The sequence below is a fragment of the Lepus europaeus genome, chromosome 18 (assembly GCF_033115175.1).
Source record: "Lepus europaeus isolate LE1 chromosome 18, mLepTim1.pri, whole genome shotgun sequence".
In the NCBI taxonomy this organism is placed as follows: Eukaryota; Metazoa; Chordata; class Mammalia; order Lagomorpha; family Leporidae; genus Lepus; species Lepus europaeus.
This window is the reverse complement of record NC_084844.1, coordinates 53,788,346-53,810,949: the sequence shown is the minus strand read 5'-3', so window position 1 is coordinate 53,810,949 and position 22,604 is coordinate 53,788,346. Positions and strand designations below refer to the sequence as shown.

Sequence of the window (22,604 nt, the reverse complement as noted above, 5' to 3'; positions counted from 1 at the left end):
GACTCCTTCCTACTGCCTCCTGTGGGGAGAGTGCGTTTTGACAACTTCCTGAGTTGGAGGAGGTGACATTTGCCCCCACGCTCCTGCAGACCGCTGATGAAGTGTGGTTCCTCATGAACCTGCAGCTGTGTTATTCCACTCCCCGCCTTCCCCACCCATACGCCCGCCAGTCCCACCAGGGGCTCCCCTCCCTCCCTCCCTCCTTCTGCTGGCTGGTGACTCACCCTGTTCTTGTGCAACAGCCTGCTCTCTCCGAGAAGCGCTGAGCGCACCCCTGCTGATGTGTTTCGTTTGGGTTAATGCTTTCCACATTTAGGTCTGGAGACACAGTGTGGCTCATCGCCACAACCACCAACACCCCAGTGCCCGCTGCTGAAGGCCATCGAACCGATGCACAGAGGACAGCTTGGAGCTGTCCGGCGTGCCGCTGGCCCAGCCTCCCCAGCCTCCTCCTTGCCTCCGAAGCAGAGGTGAAGCCGGGAAGGCGGTGCCTGCTCCGCACTCGCCGGGGACTCGCACTCAAGTCCGTTGTCTGTGAAGGAGGCGCGTCTAGGGTTGGTGCTGAGAGGCGATATTGCCTGAGCCTGGGCCGTCCGCTCGAAGGAGCCGTGTTTGGGGAAGTGAGAGGCAGAAGCTGTAGGGTGTGGCAAATGCTATCTGTGTGGCTCTACGAGGTGTCGCCCAGCAGCCTATGTGGTTTTTCTCTCTTTTTCCTCTTAGAACAATAATATTACCTTAGTTGCCATGGTGTTGTTGTGGGGGTGGCTGGTTGGACGCAGCCCCGATGCAGGCTGGTATCTGGCATCCATGGTGATTATCAGATGGCAGCCACTGGACCTGCTTAGATTCTCTTTCTCCCTTGGAGTGAGAAGCTGGCCCTGCCCTTAGCCGGGATGCTGGGGTGTGGTGGCGTCCCAGTCAGAAACAGGACCCCAAAGCTGCGGTGTCGGTTGGGGGTGCGCTTTCCCCTGTCCTTCTCAAGGCTGCATGACTGCCTAGGTGTGCTGAGGGCCAGCCTTAGGGGCGGACCCCCAGGGAAAGCATGCACAGAGCAGAGAGGGGGGCTTGAGGTGCACAGGGCTGCTTAGCAGCTGTGACATGGGCCCAGCCACCTGTGCTGCCTTCCCACTGTGATCCAGAAGTGTGTTTGCAACTCCTGTTCAATAGTCGAATATACACACAAACATCTACAGGTGCACGTTGCCCTGCAATGGGTTTATGTCCCAGTGCATCCATGGCAAATTGAAACTGTAGGTCAGGAAGGTGTTCCCTACACGCTTGAGCATCGCAGCACAGTTCTCCATGGCAGGTGGCAACAGGTGAAGGAACCAAGGGAAAAATCAAAAGCGACTTCTGCGCCCTTGGGGAAAGGACTTGGGAAGGTGAGCGTCTGAGGTTTTGCCTGGGGACAGGGAGCCGCACACACTGCCGCTGTCCCCAACATTGCCAGAGAGAACCTGACCCATGGCACTGCCTGGGCAGAGATCCCAATTCCAAGTTCAACATACGATTCCTACTGAATGTGCATTCCTCATTGTAAAACTGAGCCATCCCAAGTTGGGGCCCACGTGGTGTTTTTATTTGTTGGTTGCTGATTGGGTTGTATATGCTCAGGTCTGAAATTAGAATAGTGCAAAGGATCGGAGAGTGGAATGTTGGTCTCTCTCCTATCCCTGGCCTTTCCCTGTCATTTCCCTTCCCCAGAGGCAAACAGGTGACAGTTTCTTGTGGGTACTTGCAGAAGTAGTTTGGGCCTTGACAAATCAGTGTGTCCCTTTATTGTCCTTAACACAGGTGTTCCTTCCTCTCATGCACTTTGCTGCTGTGTTGTTATTTAGGTTCTGAAATGCATCCTGGAGTTGAATCAATAGACAGGGGCTTGCCTCTTCTTTTTAATGCCTTCTCGTGTCATTGATAGGTACACAGTTTGCTTCTGATGCTTTCCCTGTTGCTGCTGTGGGTAACTGTGTATACTCATCATTTCCCTGGTGGGTGGCATTTCTGAAGAATAAATTCCTCAGGTTGAAAGGCTGGAACTGAGAGTGTGTGTGTTTGATTTTGATGGAAGGGGTCAGATTGCCTCTAATGAGACTGTTGTAGTTCACATTTCCACCAGAGTGTGTAGAAGTACCTGCTTCTCCACAGTGTCACCAACCTAGTGGATTTTCAGGGGCTGGCACTGTGGCATAGTGGGTAAAGCTGCTGCCTGCAGTACCAGTATCCCATATGGGTGCCGGTTCAAGTCCCGGCTGTTCCACTTCCAATCCAGCTCTCTGCTATGGCCTGGGAAAGCAGTGGAGGATGGCCCAAGTCCTTGGGCCCCTTCACCCATGTGGGAGACCCAGAAGAAGCTCCTGGCTCCTGGCTTCGGATAGGCACAGCTCCAGCCGTTGTGGCCATCTGGGGAGTGAACCAGTGGATGGAAGACTCTCTCTCTGCCTCTCCTTCTCTCTCTGTGTAACTCTGACTTTAAAGTAAATGAATAAATCTTTAAAAAAATACTGTGTTTTCAGATTTTAAACAATCCTCTATCTATCCATCCATCCACCCACCCACCCACCCACTCACCAACCCACCTACATGCTTACCTATGTATCAACTATCATCTGTATCTATCCATCCTTCCATCCATCCATTCATCAACCTACCCACCTACTTACCTATCTATTTATCATCTATCATATCTATCTATCCATGCACCCATCACCTACCTACTTGCCTATGGACCTATCTATATATCATCCATCGTATCTATCAACCTATCCATCCATCCATCCATCCACCCACCCATCCATCCATCCACCCACCCATCCATCCACCCACCCACCCACCTGCCTACTTACCTAACTACGTATCATCTATCATCTATATCTATCTTCTTTCTTTTTCTTTCTTTCTCTCGCTCTCCCTTTTCTTTCAGAGAGACAGGCACACACAGAGAACTCCCATCCATTTGTTCACTCCCTGAATGACTGCAACGGCCGAGAGGCTGAAGCTGAGAGCCAGGAACTCAATCCAGGCCTTCAAGGTGGCAAGAACCCAATCACTTGAGCCATCCCTATTATCTCCCAGGGTCTGCATCAGCAAGAAACTGGAATCAGGAGCTGGAGGTGGGTACCAACTAGCACCTCAACAACAAAGCCAAACACCCACCCCAGATTTTTAAAATGCATGTATGGGAAAGTTTTTTTTTTTTTTTTTTTTTTTTCTGTTCAAGCCCTCTCCCCCATGTCATCCCACACCACTGCTGCCTCTCTTGAGGGCAGTGAGCAGATGGGGCCCTTGCATATGAGTTTTTCAGAAAATTCATGAAAAATGCATATTATGCAAAAACTATGCATGGATTTCAAAAAAGTTTTTGTACCCAAATAAACCTACTTTTTAATTCTATTATTTTTCCACAGACTTTTTAAAGAGGTTGCATTAGTTTCCTATTGTTTCTGTAACAAATGCCACAAACTTAGTGGCTTAATACAAGCCCAAAGTCTGAAAGGAGTCTTGCAAGGGCAAAAATCAAGGTGTTGGCAGGGCTGGCTCCCCTGGAGGCTGTGGGGGAGAATCTGTTCCTTTGTTTTCCACCTAGAAGCTCCCACCCTGGCTCCTGGTTCCTGGCTCCTGGCTCCATATCACACAGCCTTTTCTCCCCACTCCCATCATGCTATTGGCTTCTTCTCATTCTGACCCTGCCTTCCTCTTGGAAAGACCCTGTGATTGCATTGCAAGCTGCCTTGGTAAACCTGGGTCACTGCCTATCTCAGAATCCCTAGCAGAGGCACACCCTGCAGATTCCTTTTTAGTTTGCCATAGAAGGCAACCATTGCAGGTTCTGGTCATGAAGTTGTGCGTATGCTTGGGGGCCGTTTTTTCAGCCTGCCCCACGGGGCGCCTTTCCATCTTTAAAGAAGAGTGAATCTGTGCAGGAGATGGTTATTAACCAAGTCAGTCACGTCCTAGTGTTCTGAGTTGGACAACGTGGGTACAACCTCAGCCACTCATGTTGACGGTCTGAAGTTCTAAAACAGTAGGTCTCAAATTTGGTAAGCATCAGAGTCACCCGAGGAACATGGACAACGTGCAGACGCCCAGACCCTGCGCTCCCTCCGTGAGCCTGGGCCTGTGTATGCTTAATCAGCTCTCCACGGTAATGTCAACCTCACTGAAGTTTGGGAACTGTTGCTGTCAGGTATCTCGGGGATTATCTGCATGCCTCTGTGTGTGGGAGGGAGGAAGGTGCCAAAGCCAGGCTGCAGACCGGAAGTGCTGGAGAGGATCAGAGAGGAGGGGCTGGTGTCTGCAGAGGAGCTGCCACCTGAGCCACGCCTGGGAGGTAAGAGAAGGTGTGGCTTCCCTGAGAAGCAGAGCAAGGGTTCCAGGCGAGGGGAACGGCCTTAGCAGCAGCTCCAAGGTAGGAACTAGCATGCTACACTGGGGGGCACAGAGGCATTTGGGAGCCAGAAGCGATAGGGGCAGGGAGTTGATCTGACAAGGGGAAGAGTAACAGGAGCAGCCTGCTGGTCCTGGCACGGTTGACTGGAGGGCAGAGGTAGGACTCCGTAGTCCCATCACGGTGGACTGGGTAAAGCCCAGGCTGGGTGGTGGCCGGGAAAGTGCTGATGGTTGTGAGGGGTTCAAGAGGCAACACGAATGTGATGTTAATACTTACCCAGCAGAGTGTGTCTGGCAGCCTGCTGTGCAGGCACGGGTCCGGGAGCTGGAATGCCGAGATGAGTAAGACCGACAGGCTTCCTGATTTCATAAGCATACTTTGGAGTAGGGTGGGGTAGTTAGATAAGAAGCAGACACACATACACACACACAAGAAAAGCTTCAGTGGGCAGTGAATGCGTTAGGGAGTTACACGGGCTTCTCTGATGGGGAATGACTGTCTGGCTTCTTTAGACTGGGGGCTTCTGGCAAGCGGGGAGGGCGGTCTCTCTGAGCAGGTGACATTTAACTGATGTCTGGATCATAAAGTGGAGCTGGCCGTGAGCAGAAGGGGACAGCAAACGCCAAAGCGTAAGGCAGGATAAGGCTTTCCTCATCCAAGGAGCAGCTGGGGCAGCATTGCGCAGAACTTTCTAGAGTGATGAGAATATTCTATCATTGCATGATTCAACATGGCAGTTGCTGGCCACGTGTGACTACTGACCACTCGCAGTGTGGCTAGTAAGAAGGAGGCACTGAATCTCATGTTTTGCGTTTCAGTTCATTTAAGTTTAACTTCAAGTTCAAACTTAAGGAGAGAGAGAGAGAGACAGACAGAGATATCCCATTTGCTGGTTGGCTACCCAAATGCCCACAGTAGCTGATACTGGACCAGGCCAAAGCTAAGAGCCAGGAACTCAGTCTGGATCTTCCATGCAGGTGGCAAGAACCCAATTACTTAAGCCATTACCTGCTGCCTCCAGGGAGCACCTTAGCAGGAACCGGAATTGGGAGCAAAGCTGGGCACTCCAGGATGAAATGTGGACATCCCAGGTCTTAACCACTGTGCCAAATGCTTGCCCCTAATTTTACGTTTATATAGCTACCTGTGGATTTTAACTTTATGTAGCTGCAAATATTTGGCCTAGTGGTTAAAATGCTTTTTAAGATGCCTGCATCCTATATTGGAGTGCCTGGGTTTGAGTCCTGGCCCTGCTTCTGAATCCATATTTCTGCTAATACACAGCCTGGGAGACAGCAGGTGAGGCTCAAGTAGTCGGGTCCCAACTACATGGGAGACCCAGACTGAGTTCCTGGCTCCTGGCTTCATCGTGGCCTACCTCTGGCCTTTGTCGGCATCAGCAGACGGGAGCTCTTGATCTTTCTCTCTGTCAGTCTCTCAAATTAATAAAGATCTGTATGTGACCAGGGTCTCCTGCTTTGGACAGCACAGGGCCAGAAGGTCAAGATGGCTAGGGAGGGAGAGGATTACAATGATGTAAGTTGAGGCCGGCGCCGTGGCTCAACAGGCTAATCCTCTGCCTTGCAGCACCGGCACACCGGGTTCTAGTCCCGGTTGGGGCGCCGGATTCTATCCCGGTTGCCCCTCTTCCAGGCCAGCTCTCTGCTGTGGCCCGGGAAGGCAGTGGAGGATGGCCCAAGTCCTTGGGCCCTGCACCCGCATGGGAGACCAGGGGAAGTACCTGGCTCCTGGCTTCGGATCAGTGCGAAGCGCCGGCTGCAGTGGCCATTGGAGGGTGAACCAATGGCAAAAAGGAAGACCTTTCTCTCTGTCTCTCTCTCTCACTATCCACTCTGCCTGTCAAGAAAAAAGAAAAAAAAAAAAAACAATGATGTAAGTTGAGGTAGACACAGGCAGAGCTGATTGCTTTGTGAGTTTGGGTAGTTTTATTTTTTAAAGATTTTATTTATTTATTTGAGAGTTAGAGTTACAGATAGTGAGAAGGAGAGACAGAGAGAAAGGTCTTCCTTCCGTTGGTTCACTCCCCAGATGGCCACAATGGCTGGAGCTGTGCCAATTGGAAGCCAGGAGCCAGGAGGTTCTTCTGGGTCTCCCATGCAGGTGCAGGGGCCCACGCACTTGGGCCATCTTCTACTGCTTTCCCAGGCCATAGCAGAGAGCTGGATTGGAAGTGGAGCAGCCAGGGCTAGAACTGGCACCCATATGGGATGCCGACGCCACAGGCAGAGGATTAACCTACTGTGCCATGGCACCAGCCCCTGGATTTTTTTGAGTAGTGCAAAGCCTTTGAATGACTTTAGCTAGGAGGCTGGCATAATCTGATTACTGTTGTGTAAGTTTGCTCTGACTGCCATGTTGAGAATGAATTGCAGGGACCGAGTGTGGAGCAAGGGGTCATTGTAATTGTAGAGGGAAATGTTGGTGGTGCCTTGGGAGCGTGGTGGCAGTGATGGAGAAAGAGGAGTGTGGATGGATCTGGGCTGAGCTTCAGGGAGAACAGACCAAAGAGGAGAGGCATAGGATGTGGAAGGCAGGTGGATCCTAGATGTGGGGCTTAAGCAATAGACAGTGGTGCCATTTGCTAAGATTGGATGTGGAGAGCAGGATTATTTTGCTTTGTTTCAGAAGCTGGGAACATGAATTATTTGTTGTACTTCTTGGATTCCTCCTGAACTTGAAGGTGACAGGTGGCCAGGTGGCTGTTGAGTCTGGAGAACTGGGAAAGGTCAAAGCTGGAGAGAAGAGTTCAAAGTCAGCAGGAAGTAGAGACTGTTGAAAGCTGTGGTACAGGGGCCAGCCACCAAAGAGAGGAGATAGAAAAGGAAGGGGGTGGGGCAGGAGAGGGGCCTGGGTACTGTGACCTTAAGGAGGATCGGGAAAGGAGATGCCTTGAGAAGGCATGAGATGCTGTGGAGGCCAAGAGAGGGCTTCGTTCCAAGGAGGAGGAGATGTTGAATGCTGCCAGCTCACCAAGGACTGGAGAAGAGAAACCGTTCTTGGATTTGGTGACAGCATGGAGGTCATTGGTGACATTGGGGCTAGTAGGCTCAGTGGATGGATAGGAGAGACCTTGAGGTAAGAAAGTAGAAGCCATGACTACAGGTGACACTTTTGGTAAAAATGAGTTAGTGGCTTTTTTTTTTTTTAATTGTTAAATTTACTTCATATGAAAGGCAGAGAGAGAGGGAGAGGACTCCTGTCCACTGGTTGATTTCCCAAATGCCCACAACAGCCAGGGCTGGCCCAGACTGAAGCCAAGAGTCTGGAGCTCAATCCAGGTCTCCCATGTGGTAGCAGGGACCCAAGTACTTGAACCATCACCTTCTGTCTCCGAGGGTATGCATTAGCAGGGAGCTGGAGTGGAGAAGAAAGCTGGACTTGAACCTGTGCGCTCTGCTGTGGGATGCGAATGTCTCAAATGGCAGCCTCAGTGCTGCACCAAGCGCCTGCCCTTTGATAAAAGTTCTTAGCGTGAAGAGAAGCAAAGGAATAAGCAGAGACTGAAAGACAGGGGCCAAAGGAATTCTGTTTTTTTTTTTTTTTTAACATTGAGGCTATGTGCTGATAGGTGGGAGGCAGAGAGGTTGCTTTTTTATTTTTTAATTAATTTTTTATTTATTTTTAATTTTTATTTATTAGAAAGGCAGAGTTACAGAGAGGCAGAGGCAGAGAGAGAGAGAGAGGAGAGAGGAAGGTAGAGACAGAGAGAGAGGTCTTCTATCCGCTGGTTCACTCACCAGATGGCTGCAATGGTCAGAGCTGCACTGATTCAGAACCAGGAGCTTCCTCTGGGTCTCCCACGCAGGCACAGGGGCCCAAGCACTTGGGCCATCCTCCACTGCTTTCCCAGGCCATAGCAGAGAGCTGGATCGGAAGTGGAGCAGCTGGGACTTGAACCAGCACACATATGGGATGGCGGCACTCCAGGTGATGGCTTTATCCGCTACGCCACAGCACCAAAGGGGTTACCTTTGGTAGGAGGAAGGCACTTCGGTCACTTTTGTGGGAAGGAAAGCTGAGAGGGTGGGTGCTGGTGTGGGCAGGGTGGACTTGGTTGATGAGCAGTTACTGTTAGGAGAGGTTTCTCCTGTCTTTCTAAGTGAAGTATGAGGCAGGGCCACCCTCTAAGAAATGAAGTTATGGTTTTGGAAAATTGAAGACCAACCCACCAGGTACCTAAAGCAGGGTTGCTAGATGGCTTTTGTTGTGCTCCTCAAACTTGGATCCCCAGTTCCTGGGGATCTGTTAAAATTCTACATGTCGCATGTACTCCCAGGTGGTGATGTTGCTGCAAGTCCCGGGTTCCCACTTTGAGTAGCAAGACTCCACCATGCTGCTGTGTGTGGGAGGCTTAGGAAGAGACACAGTGTAGAAACATGATGTCTAGGGTGTAGCAGAGTAGTGAGGGATCGGTGCCTAGCAGAGATTTGTGGATATTCACTTAAAGCAGGTTTCTCTCTTTGACTGCTCCTCTGTTGCTTCTGATGTTCACCCAGGTGTGAGAAGTGCTGATTTAAAATATCAGGTCAAGAGATGACCATGGGAGTGGGGGAGTGGGAAGCCAAGATAGAGTAGAAGCAGAGCTGCTTCTAGAATGTGTGGGTCCTTGTCTTTGCAGACCATTTGAGTCACTTAAAATCAGCATGCCCAAGGCCATTCTTACAGCTCAGTCTTCCGTAGTCCTACCATGTAAACTGCCAGGAGTGGTCTACCCATTAGGCTGCTTTTTTGGAAGCTTTACAAATCCTGGGATGTCCCGAGAGGCACCCTGGCCAGAGCTCCTTGGGACATCTGGTCTACCTTGTGCATGGGATTCGTAAGGGGAAGGAGATATACGGACGTGGGAAAGAGGTTGCTCAGATGAATCGGCCAGTACCTGCTGCTTTGTAAATCCCTGAGAAAATTTCAAAAGAAAGCAGTTAAAGGGCAGGGCCCCTTGAGTCATGCAGCCTGGTCAGGAGCAAGTGTAGAACCAAGGAGGTTGAAAAACTGAGTGCCCGGTCTACACAATGGGCTGTTAGCATGTGGTTGTCAAAACTCGTGATGGAAGTCAGGGGCCAAAGCACCTCTTTGATAAATGACAGGGCACGTCCAGACGAGATAGTGAAGACTGCACCACGGAGGAGTTGTGTTGAAGTCTAATCGCTCTGGGTTGTAAGTGGTAGCTGCCCAAGACAAAATGGTTTAGCAACAACCAAAAATTTGGGGTGAATGGCTTTATTTGCTCTTATAAGCAAAAAGCCCACAGGTGCACAGCTGCAGGCACAGGCCCCTTCTAGACATGTGTTGGGCAGCCTCTAGGATGGTCTCCAATGATCCCTGCCTCCATGAGTGTAGATGGGGCATGGTAGCTTGTTTCTAACTACAGAAATGTTGCAATGGGTTACAGGGTGTCTGGGACTTCTCTTGCCTTCTTGCTGGCTGGTTCTGAGGAAAGCCAGTTTGCCCTCTTGTGAGCTATTCCAGGGAGACACTCACATGGCAAGGAATCTATGCTCTGCCAGCCATCAAGGACCTAAAGTCTGCAAACAGCCACGTCAGTGGACTGGGAGCCAGATTCTCCCACAACTGAGCCTTGAGATGGCTTGAGCCCTGACTGCCATCTGGATTTCTGCCTTGAGAGGAACCTTGAGTAATGCTCAGGCTCTGAGAAAGCTGTGCCCCGTCACCTGCTCCCCAGAAACTGGGGCTGCTAAGTGCTGATTGTTTTAAGCCACTGTAAAGGCAGTGTCATCTGGAGTTTGCATCTCTTGGCTTTGCTTTTCTCTGTATTGGCGTCATTTCTAGTATAGCCACCTCCTTAGGAGGATCCTTTAAAAACAAAAGGAAAGGAAACAGAAAGATCCCACACAGAGCCTGGGGTGATGTGGTTGGGAGGCAGGATCAGCTCTGTCTTCACTACCTGGGCTTGGAAGGGAGCAAGGGTGGTATCCAAGGAAAATCAAGATTTGGTTCCAGAAGAAGAGAAGGAATTTCTACTGAAAACGTAACTGGTGAGGTGAGAGTGTCAGAATCCTTGGCATTTGCCTGGATGGGATTCAAGAGGGTTTTTTTTTTTTTTTTTTAAAGATTTATGTATTGTATCTGAAGTGACAGAGAGAAGAGAGGGGGAGAGAGAGATCTTGCATCTGCTGGTTCACCTTCCAAGTGATAGCAGCAGCTGGGGTTGAATCAACCTAAAACTAGGAGCCAGGCACTCCATCTGGTTCTCCTACGTGTGTGGCAGGGACCCATTTGGGCCTAGGCACATTAGCAGGAAGCTGGATCAGAAGCATGGACTTGAATGAGGTGCTCTGTTTTGGGATGCAGCTTAGCCCATTGTACCGAATCTGCCCCAATTAGAGAGATCTGGTCCACCTCTTAGGCAAGGAGGGAAGTGGAATGGTTTGGTGTCACAGAAGTCGATGGAAAAGTCCCCAGGTATCAAAGCAAAAGCTGCAAGGAGACCCACGGGAACAAGGACTGAGAAAACGTCTGTGGGCTGTGGCGTCTGTATTTGTGGCTCGTGTCTACGTTAGGAAGGGAGAAAGTTGGTGAGGACGCCGAGGCAGGCAGGTGTAGACTGCTCTTTTCAGGATCAGGCAACAAGGTTTTGATCATCTGTGCTAAATAGGACATAGAGTTTCAGATTGGTCTAGAAATAAAATGAAACCCACCACAAAACGTCAAGGTTGCATGGAGCCATGTAAGTCACTCATTTCAACTGTTCATTAACTGTGGATAACTCCACCAAGTCTTCTTTTAACCCAACGTTTCCATTCTTCCCTCTGGGCTGTTTGAACTCCTAACAAGGAGAATAGATGGCTTTCAGCTTCCTCTTTTCCTATCTCTCTTTCCATTTCTGGTCTCCAAAGAGCAAGACCACTAAGCAAAGAATATTCTTCCCACCCAGGGAGAAGTAGGAGTCCTGACCCTAGGCTGCCTCTGTTGTGTGTTGGGTAGGAAACAGGAGCTGACAGGAGCTGACACAGTCCTCGGTGAGTTTGAGGGGATTTCCCTTCTCAGGCTCTTCATCTTGGGGGTGTATTGAGTTGGTGAGACCATAGCTTTGGGGAGAAGGGCGGGGCAGAGCGTACCCCAGGGCAGGCTCTGTTGGGTGATTGACTTTTCAGAAGCCACAGAGAATCAGCTTCCTTTTCCACACCATGTGTTGCATCTGTAGATGCGTTTGCATCTTAACTGCCTTGTGCCCTCCCTGGGATGTGTCTTTTTCCATTGTACTGGATGTCCAAAAAAAAAAAAAAAAAACCTGAAATACATGGGAGAAACAATTAAGAAACACTATTTTTCACTCCCACCAGCATCAGCATGCCCTCAGTACAAGGGTAGGAAACTGACATCAGCCAAAGCCACCCCCAGGACAGTGGAAAGAGCCTCCGTCAGACCACGTAAGGCTGTGACCATATTTAAGTTTTTCATGGGCCAGAAAGGATGACAAAATCCCTGCCTTCTTGGGCTGCGCCCAGCTGCCGGCAAAGCTGCCAGCTTCAAGTGTTTATGGAGGAAGCCTGGCAGGGCCATGTGGAACCTGTTCTGGGGAGCTCCACGGGAATGCATCCCGGGCGGGCGTGTTGCACCGGGCTGGTGGGGCAGGCTCTGTTTGGTAAACAGGGGTGCGGTGGAGGGAGGGGTTGGATGGGCGTGTCCCCACCTCCCCCACATTCTCTGATGACTCAGTGCTGCCTTGCTGGAAGGGGCTACCAGGAGAGCTCATCCCATCCAGCAGGCACACTTCAGAAGCACAAGGAAAGGCTTAGCCTGGAACTTGTTAGTGGAGGAACACCGGGACAGAACCGGCACCCCGACTGGGACTAGAACCCGGAGTACTGGTGCCGCAGGCAGAGGATTAGCTTAGTGAGCCGCGGCGCTGGCCAACCACTCTGCTTCTCTTAACGGGGTTTAATTAGCTGTATTCCAAAGGGAGGGAAGGAGAGTGCTGGGCGCTGGGGGATGTGCATGGCTTCCACAGCCCTGAGCTGACCCTGTACCTCGTGTTACACCTGCCATACCTATACCTGTACTCTGCACCTCCTATTACTATACCTGTCATACCTTTCCCATAATTTTCATCCATGGAAATCATATAATCCTACCTTATTTACTCCCCCTACCCTGTTAGCCATGGGACAAGAAGGGCTGGTCCGTTTCTGGTGAACAAAGGCTTCTTTCCTGCTTGGTTTCTTCCCATTAGGCTCATGCTACGGGCTGACCATGTAGTAAATATCTAGGCAGAAGAAGTCATCAGTGGGCGAGTCCATGTTCTCGGGCTTTGTGGGGAGTGTGGTTAGAAGGTTCTTTTAGCATCCACCAAGGAAACTGCCTCCTGCCTTCCTGGCCAGACTAGCCCTGGGTGGTCCTGGCGGGAAGGTGTGGGGGAGGAGGCACCAGACAGCTACTCCCACCCCGTGCATCCCTCCTCCTCCACCCAGAGTCTTCATTCCACCTGCTCTGGCTGCCCCAACACCCTCAAGAGTTCCCCTGGGAGAAGAGAGAGAGCGGCTTACGGGGACATCAGGGTAACCGGGGAGTTCAAGGGCTCCCCAGGGTCTGTTGGACAAGAGGAAGGAACTCCCAATGGTACTTTTTTTTTTTTTTTTTAACTTCCACCCTCTGATCTTCATGAAGGGAGTACAGAAGTTGCTGAGCGTGTGCCTGCTGTGCCCGCTTGCAGATTCAAACGAGGGCATGGAGCCCACATGGGTTTTTACAGCTCTGAGATCATGCATTTGTAAGAACTTGAAAAACAAAGCAGCCTGGTGGAGGCCACGGCTCGGCACTTGCACTTGTGCCCGTGGGAGCTTCACCCGATTGACACGCCTGGCGACTTCGGCTGTCCTGGTTTGTGGAGGCAAGCTGTGTGCACCAAAATAAGCCTATGCTTTTCATCCCATTTCTTAGGAATTTTTTGAAGTTCCCACATATGAACTCATACTGTCTGCTGGGTCCTGTCAAGGACCTTTCTCCCTACATGGGATCTGTCTCCGATTCTTCTTTTTCCTGTTCTGAGTGGACAGCTGTGGTTGTAGGAACTGCAGCCAGAAACAGATACCCAGGGAGTGCTGCTTAAGATCTTAGTTCAAACCGAGGGTTTCAATAAACAGCTCTGTGGAAGTTCTGGTCTCCGAAGACGTTTCTTTGCTGTGGGTTCTCTTTCTAGGAACCCTTTGGAGGGATCTGCCTCTGACGTTAGGGCAGGAATGGCTGTGTATCTCCTGGGCTTAGTTGATTTTTTTCTTTTAAAACACATTTATTATGTTTTCTCTCTCTTTTTGATTTTTTTTTTTTAATTTGAAAAGCAGAGCGACAGGGACATTAGCAGGAAGCTGGATTGGAAGCAGGGAGTAGGCGGGACTTGAACCAGGCACTGTCGAATGGGATGCAGGTGTCTCCGTCAGCAACTTCACCCGCTGCACCACAACACCCACCAGGCTTAGTTCATCCTGAGGACGCTTTTTGTGTTGGCTGCCAAGCTCCATGGAAATCAAGGGCTCGCTCTCACTGAAGAGGTCTCCACCTCACACAGTCTCCCTCTTACTTTTTCCTGCGGTTATTTTATCTTTATCTGATTTTGCATGCTGGGTGGCTGGATTAGGCAAGACATCGCATGGGAAGCTCCAGCCGTTCACGTTCCTGATCCTCATCATCTCAGAGAAGCTATGGTTCTCCCACAGCCGTCCCCTCCTCCCAGCGAACTTCACCTCCCTTCCTGGGCTCCGTGTCCACGCTGCACCCTGCCTTGTCTTCCAGCCTGGGAAGCGGCCGCTCCAGAAATAGGGCAGCATGGCAACGGGCCCTGTGTAATTACGGATGATTTATTTCCTTGTTAGAGACACCGGGCCGTGAAGATCCACCTTGAATCCATTCACATCATGGGGCCCAGCCTTGTAAAACGACGCTTGGCAGTTAGTGCTGCGTGGGGTCGCCCTCCAGCCTGGGCCTGCACAAGTTTAATGTGAGTGAGAGCGTGGCCAAGGAACCTCAATGTTGGGAAGCTTGGGTCCCCTCATTGCTTCAGATTAGGAGCTCAGAGAATGGAAATGTCAGAAGCAAGAGGACTGATCGTCCACGGTCCACAGTCAGGCTGCCTGTGGTCCTTTTTTTTTTTTTAATCTGAAAGGCAAAGTTGGGGGGAGGGAGAGAGAGAGAGAGAGAGGGAATCTTCCATATGGCTCTCTAAATGACTGCAAAAGCCAGGGCTGGGCCAGGTTGAAACCAATAGCCTGGAACTCCAACAGGGTCTCCCATGAGGGTGGCAGAGGCCCAAGCACTTGGACCATCTTCCTCTGTCTTTCCAGGCACATTAGCAGGGAGCTGGATCAGAAATAGAGCAGCCAGGACTTGAACCAGCACCTCTATGGGATGCGCCACTATGCCACAACACCTACCACTCCATCCCTTCTAAAACCACCCCATACAGATACACAGCTATGCTGGGTCCCTAATCTATCCATCTACATGTTTTTAAAAGCAGGCCAAGGTCCCTCCCTCCTACTTCACAAAGTTTGTATTTATTTGAAAGAGAGACAGACACAGATAGATTTTCCTTCCACTGGTTCACTCCTCAAATGGCCTACAGCAGCCAGGGCTGGACCAAGCTGAAGCCAAGAGTCTGGAACTCAGTCTGAGTTCACATGGGTCGCAAGGAACCCAGGTACTTGAGCCATCACAGGCTGCCTCCTAGGGTGCAGATTAGTGGGAAGCTGGAATGGGAGTGGAGACGGGGCTCGAACCCACGCTCCTTCGATATGGGATGTTGGCGTCCCAAGCGGCCTTCTAAACACCGTGCCAAATGCTCCTCCTCCGCTTTTGCAGGCTTGAATGTCCCAAAGCAAAAATCTGTAATCCAAAAAGCTCCAAAACCTGGAAGCTTCTGAGTACCGACAGGATGTCACAAGTAGAAAATTCCACACCATGGAACTTTGTTTCCTGCACAGAATTGTTGACAATATTGTGTAAGATTGCATTTAAGGCTCTGTTGTTTAAGGTGGAGCTGAAACATAAACAAATTTCCTATTAAGGCTGGGTGCCATCCTTGAGAGATCTCATTATGTATATGCAAATATTTGAGAATCCAAAAATTATCTGAAAGCCAAAATACTTCTTTTTTTTTTTTTAAGATTTATTTATTTATTTTGAAAGTCAGAGTTGCACAGAGAGAGAAGGAGAGGCAGAGAGAGAGAAGGAGAGGCAGAGAGAGAGAAGGAGAGGCAGAGAGAGAGAGAGGTCTTCCATCTGCTGGTTCACTCCCCAATTGGCCACATTGGCCAAAGCTGGGCCAGTCTGAAGCCAGGAGCCTCTTCCGAGTCTCCCATGTGGATGCAGGGCCCAAGGACTTGGGCCATCTTCTACTGCTTTCCCAGGCCATAGCAGAGAGCTGGATCGGAAGTGGAGCAGCCGGGACTCGAACCGGCGCCCATATGGGATGCCGGCACTTTAGGCGGCGGCTTTACCCGCTACACCACAGCACCAGCCCCCAAAATACTTCTATCTCAAGCCTTTCCCACAAGAGAGGCTCCGCCTGTACACACAGGAATTATGTGTGGCTCCCTGGGCTACATCTGAGGTGAGAGGTGTGCCGTGCCTGCTGGCGTCTCCTCTTCCAGCACGTGGCTGTCTCAGGATCTCCTGCCGGCTCTCCCACACATACCTATCCCACTGATGAGTTTCCATTACTAGCTTTGTTGGAGATTCTTACAGACCCGTGGATTTTTTAGAAGCAAGAAGGGCCTGGGAGTCCAGCACTGCTTCCCCTTCTGTGCCATCAGAGGTCAGAAAAGCTGACAAGTGCTGCTGTGGAGGTGTGGATTGAGTGCCCCTGGAAAGATCCTGACCCCGGTCTTCATCACTGATGCCATCTTTGGGGGCAGGGTGCCTGCACAGCTGACCACAGGTGGTGTGCTTTCCTGTGTCGTGTGTCGTGTGTGGAGCTGTCTTGGGGGAGACCGACCGACCTCACTCTGAAACCCAGCCAGGTGGAGATGCTCCAGGCCTTGCATCTCCTCCTCTGGTTGGTGGATTTTTGGGTTTTCTCCATGCATTGCAGAGCTTTGCTGGGAAGGGCAAGTTTTCCCTTTGTTGAGAGAGAAAACCAAACATTTCCTCTAAGCCTTGGGTTTTGTTGGGCCCTTGGCAGTATTTGCGGGTACCCAGCGGAGTTCCTCTGGTAAACTGACAGAGTCGCTCGGCAAGTCTTCCAGGTTGCGCTGATGGCATCCCCAGCTTCTGAGCCGAGGGGACCCTGGGGTAGCTTTGCCGTTGCCGCTGTAGCTCTCACTTGCGCCCACCTCTGCTCTCTGTGGGGCTTGAACAGACCTTGTTGTGTTCCCATGAGATAGTGGCTGTGTAGTGTCCTTCCAGGACTCCTGGTCGTCCTCTCTAGAAATGTGTATGACTGACTGCATGGGTGTGTGGTTATACCTGATCCATGGTGGGGTCTGACAGGATTGAATCTTCCATGTGCCACCCTTCAGTGTTTTTTTAAGGAGCTTTGGTCTGAAATCCAAGTTCTCCACCCCCAGCATTTCCCATTGTTTTAGGTGTGTACCAACTAAAATCATTCCCTTTCTGTGCCATGTTGAATTCCTTACCCAACACTTGGCCTTGGCTCTTCACCTATTGAGAGAACCCAGCTTCCTTCCACTACATCCGTGATGGGCTCTGAGCCGGGTATTGGGAAAGTCGTGTGAGAACAAAGGTGACCAGGCACCCCTGGCTCTCAGTCTCCAAGGGGGCACACACAGACCCCAGCTATCTCGCCAGATACAATCAGCACACACATTCCAGGCTGATGAGCTAAGGGCTTTGGACTGGGCTCCTGCGATGCCAGAAGTGTGAGTCACTTAGTTACAGGTATGAACAACGGCGAGCATGCTCCGTTGCCATGGGAACGGGAACGTTTCTTCGTCTCAAAGCAGTGAGACTTCACTTCCACTGCTCTGGGGTGGGGAGGCTTCCCACGTCATTTAGGCTGGTCCTCACCCCTGTTCTCTGTCACCTTAGCCATTGTCGCTCTTGCCTGGGTGGGTGGCCTGGCGCAGTGCATGCAGTTGGCAGTCCCCAGCCTCCTTGCTACTGGGAAGGTGTGGCCAGCATCTAGCTATGCCTGTGCTGCCTAATTTGACGTCTGAGTGTCTGGCTAGTTTCTTGAGGTGAGGCAGTAGCAAGGGGAGGTGTCAGAGCTGGGTTTCTGGTGTTAGGACAGGTTCAGCTCGAATTCCAGCTCTACCACATAGGAGCCCTGTCACCTTGGGAAAATAATCTTTCTTCTTCAGCTTCAGTGGCCTCGTAGGTAGTTTGGAGTAATCACCATGTTAGCAGGCTGTGGGAAGGGCTAAGTTAAATGGGTCACAGTGCTTGGTACTTCACTCAGTAAGAGATGGTTCTCTTTATTTCTTTCTTTAAAGATTTATTTATTTTTTTTGAAAGAGTTAACAGAGAGAGAGAGGGAGGTTTCCCATCCACTGGTTCACTCCCCAGATGGCTGCAATGGTCAGGGCTGGGCCAAAGAGCTGGGAGCTTCTTCTGGGTTTCCCACATGGGTGCAGGGCCCCAAGCACTTGGGCCATCTTCTACTGCTTTCCCAGGAGCATTAGCAGGGAGCTTGATTGGAAGTGGAGCAGCCAGGACTTGAACCAGCACCCATATAGGATGCTGCAGGCAGCTGCTTAACCCGCTACGCCACAATGCTAGCCCCTAGATGTTTCTCTTTCACTCTGCCTCCCAGCAGTCCTGGGGGACAAAGGTGGGAAGTGGAGGATCTCGAGAAGTTGGCTGGGTGGCTGGTGTATCAAGGGATGCTTCTGTACAACTCAGAACTCTGGGCCATGGGCCTGGTCTTCCTGGGGCTGGTGGGGTGATGTGTCACACAGGGTTGCCAACATGGGAAATGGATTCTGGCCGGTGCAAACAAGATCTATAGCAGAGATGTTACATCTGCTGCAGAGTCATTGGAGCCTCATAGAATGGGCAGGAGGCTGGCAAAACCTCCCGAACACAGATAGAAACCAAGGTGCTTGTCTGGGTGAGGTCAGGAAGGAGGAGTCACAGGGACAGTCATGATACCATCAGGTGTGCTGGTTGGGTGGATGAGCCCCACGCATCTGTCACCTGTGATTTACAGAATCAGCCCAGAGCATCCAGAGGCAGGCGTCGCTTGCTCACCCAAAGTCTGGAAAGGAGAAAGGAGCCCCCTGTACCCTCTTTGGGTTAAAGGTGGGAAGGCTGGCACCTGCATGGGTAGCCTCACAGAGAAAGTGTCCAGTTGGGGAGTGCTTGTTCCCCACCCAAGGAATGGGGTGTTCTGAAGATATGGGGAATGAAGGCTGGGCAGCTGGAACAGTGTGCAACTGCCACCGTGATCTTGGACAAACGCCTCTGGGCTTCTTTTGTGAACGTGAGGGACTTGAATGAGATGATCCTTCGGTCTAGGACTGCTCCATTAAAGCAGACAGCTCATTGGGAGGAAATCAGTTCACCTTATGGGCCACCTTAGTTTTTGTTCTCTCTAAAACTTTCTGCCCACCATATAATTAAGAACCAAATAGTTTAAAACTCCACGTGATTTGTCATAAAATATTTGCATCTACAAAAAGTCACAAATTATAATGAATATGTCTGCCATCCATATCTTTTTTTTAAAGATTTATTTATTTGAAAGTCAGAGTTACACAGAGAGAGGAGAAGCAGAGAGAGAGAGAGAGAGAGAGAGAGAGAGAGAGAGATCGGTCTTCCATCCGCTGGTTCACTCCCCAGATGGTCGCAATGGCCGGAGCTGTGCCGATCCGAAGTCAGGAGCCAGGAGCTTCTTCTGGGACTTCCACATGAGTGCAGGGCCCAAGGACTTGGGCCATCTTCTACTGCTTTCCCAGGCCATAGCAGAGAGCTGGATAGGAAGTGGAGCAGCTGGGTCTCAAACCGGTGCCCATATGGGATGCCGGTACTGCAGGCCAGGCCATTAACCCACTGTGCCACAGCACTAGCCCTGCCATCCATATCTTTAAGATCAACTGTACTTGAGCTGCCATTTATTGTAAAATAAATGTGCACAGGTCAGCAGCTGGGCAAATGTGTACACCTTTGTAACCAACACTTCAGTCAAGCAGTGCACAGTGGTCCCTTGCTGTCTGTGGGGGCCTGTTTCCAGGACACGCCCTGGGAAATCTTCAGACGCTCAATCCCTTGTACAAAACAATATAATGCTGCATGTAACCCATGCCATTTCTCCATAGACTTTAAATCCTCTCTAGCTTATTTATAATACCTAACACAATGTAAATGCTAGGTCAGTCGTTGTTACGCTGTATTATTGTTTAGGGAAGAATGACAAGACAAAAGAGGTCTGTGCATGTTCTGTGCGGATGCAATTTTTTTCCCAAGGATTTTTCATTCCTGGTTGATTGGACCCACGGATGGATTTGGAGGGGCAGCTGTTTAAGACGTCTGCCCACAAAGTTCTCTCTTGACCTCCACAATCAGTTTCTCTCCTCTCCCGAGGTCACCTCTGATCTGAATGCTGCTCTGTAGATGAGCTCTGCCTTTTCTTGAATCCCATAGGAATGGATCAGGCTGTACGTGTTCTTCAGTCTGGCTTCTTTTACGCAGCACGGTGTCTACAATCCAGCCCTATCTTTGTGCCAGTGGTTCATTCCTTTTTAATGCACAGTGGAATTCCATGTGTTGAATTTACTGCAATTCGTGTATCCATTTGTCAATGATGAACATTTGGGTCATTTCCAGGTTTTAGCTATTATGAATAAATCTGCTGTGAATATTTGTGTACAAATCTTTCGGACTTATTTTCCTTTCTCTGGCACCAATACCTAGGAGTAACATGGCTGGATCATATGGTAAGTGTATGTTTTAACTTTATAAGTAGTGGCAAAACTGTTTACTAATGATCTTGCTTCAACACTCATAGCCAGGTAGGAACTTCCAATTGTTCGACCTCCTTGCCAACATTAAACAATTATTTTTAGCTATTCTGGGGAGTATGAAGTAGTTTCTCATTGTGCTTTTTTATCTTGAATTTCCCTGAAGATTGATGATGGTGAGCATTTTTCATGTGCTTATTACCGTCTCTGGATTTGACAAGTATTACCGTTTGCCAAATGCTAGTCAGAAATAACACATTACTTGGTATTAAAAATCCTGGCATGTTCCCATAATTCTGTTCCCTTTCTCCTCTCCCTGGAGGTAACCACTGTTTTGCAGTTGAAATGTGTTTTCCGTGAGCATGTTTTAAATTTTCTTCCCTCCCTAAGATGTATTTATTTATTTGAAAGGCAGAGCTACCGAGAGAGGGAGAATGAGACAGACAGACACACATACACACACACACACACAGAGAGAGAGAGAGAGAGAGCGAGCGAGCGCTTCCATCTGCTGGTTTACTTCCAAAGTAGCCGCAACAGTAGGAACAGACCTGGGTCAGGCTCAAACCAGGATCCAGGAGCTCCACCCAGATCTCCCACCTGGGTGGCAGGACTCAGGTACTTGGGCCATCCTCTGGTGGCTTCCCAAGTGCACTAGCAAGAAGCTGCACTGGAAGCAGAACAGCCAGGACTCAAAGCAGCAATCTGATAAGAGATGCTGGCACTCAAGTGGCAGTTTAGCTCACTGTGCCACAATGCCAGTGTTTCTACTTTTTATTCATATGCATATATCCAGAATAAATAGTATTAAGTACTGTCTTGTGTGTTCTGAAACGTAGGTGAAAGGCGCATGTATTTATCCTTTTGCGGTTCCCTTTTTTGTGTGTTTGAGGTTTATCTATGTTGATTTATGTAGTTCCTTTTCACTGCTGCATAGGTTTCTAGCCTGTGCAACTTCCACACTTACCCTTGTTGGCAGATAGTTTAAGGTATTACAAGAAGCATTGCAGTGTTTATCCTGTGCCTATCTCTTAGTGTCCCTGAGTGAGTGGAAAGTTCCCTCAGGGCTCGATAACCCAGAGTTAGAATATCTGGGTTGGAGAACATACATCTGGATGTTCGCTAAATAGAGCCAAATTGTTTCCAAGAGGTTTTGCAAATCCATACTGCCACCCACAGAGTTTCAGAATTTCTATCAGCCTTGCCAGCACGTTCAGACTTATTTTTGCCATGTGAGGGTGTGAAATCCTGCACCTTGGACTTGGATTTGCATTTCCTTCATTGCTAGTGAGGTTGCGTGCATTGTCATGTCTGGCTGTTTGGATTTCCTCTTCCCTGAGTTTCCTGTGCACACCTTGCTCATTTTTCTATCGTGTTGTGTTTTCATCATTGCTTTCTCTTGTCAGTTGTAATGATATATTTTGCCATGCAGTAGCCTTCACAGTAATCTAATCAGATCTGTCCGTGTAGTTGTGCTTCATGTCTTATCTAAGAAATCTTTTCTTACGCTGAAGTCATAAGATGATCTAAACTATTTCTTTTAAGAGCATGGCATGTGACATGTAGAGCTGTGATCTCTCTGTAATTTGCTTTTATCGCTTGCTGGAAGTCAGGGGTTCAGTTGTATTCATTTTCTAATTGAGAGGCCAGTCATCCCATTATTATTATTTTTCAATTTGTCCTCTGCTACTGACTTGAAGGCCCCCTTTGCCCTAAGTTTTTGTGACTTTGGATTCTGCTTCTGGACTTCTGCTCCATTCATCTGTTTGTCTATGCAACTGCTCACTGTTTTAATTTTTCTGGTTTTCTAGGAAGTCTGACTCTCTGCTGCTGATGGGAAAAGCCCTCACTCTTCTCTGAAATTGTGCTGCATATTCCTGGCCCTTCACTGTTTCCTGTGAGTTCTGGGACCAGCTCCTTGAGTTCCATGAGCAACTCTCTCTTGGGATTTTGTTGAAATCGTTCTGTGTATTGAGATTCATTTGGGGCAAAAGATTCCTTGGTAGTATTGAGCCTCTTGTTTAGAAACAAATTGCATCTCGGGTGTCTTGAATGTATTTCTATACAGTTTCTTTCTTTTTTTTTTTTTTTAAGATTTATTTATTTATTTGAAAGGGAGAGTTACAGAGTGGCAGAGAAAGAGAGGTCTTCATCCACTGGGTCACTCTGAAATGCTTGCAACAGCCAGAGCTGAGCCAATCTGAAGCCAGGAGCCAGGAGCTTCTTCCGGGTCTCCCACTGGTGCAGGGGCCCAAGCACTTGGGCCATCATTTCCTGCTTTCCCAGGCCATAGCAGAGAGCTGGATCGGAAGTGGAGCAGCCGGGTC

General features: G+C 49.7%; 1 protein-coding gene across 3 annotated transcripts in view; it reads left to right on the top strand.

Moving 5' to 3' along the window:
- The window catches only part of GAS7 (growth arrest specific 7), a 238,943-nt gene that overhangs the window by 79,558 nt on the left and 136,781 nt on the right, over positions 1-22,604 (top strand). Inside the window, exon 1 of one of the 3 annotated variants that reach the window (XM_062216546.1) lies at positions 22,122-22,174. The exons of the other annotated variants lie outside the window; for them this stretch is intronic. The gene's annotated coding sequence lies outside the window, so the exon portion shown is untranslated. Of the gene's footprint in view, positions 1-22,121; positions 22,175-22,604 lie in introns of those variants that run through there. 3 annotated transcript variants of the gene reach the window in all.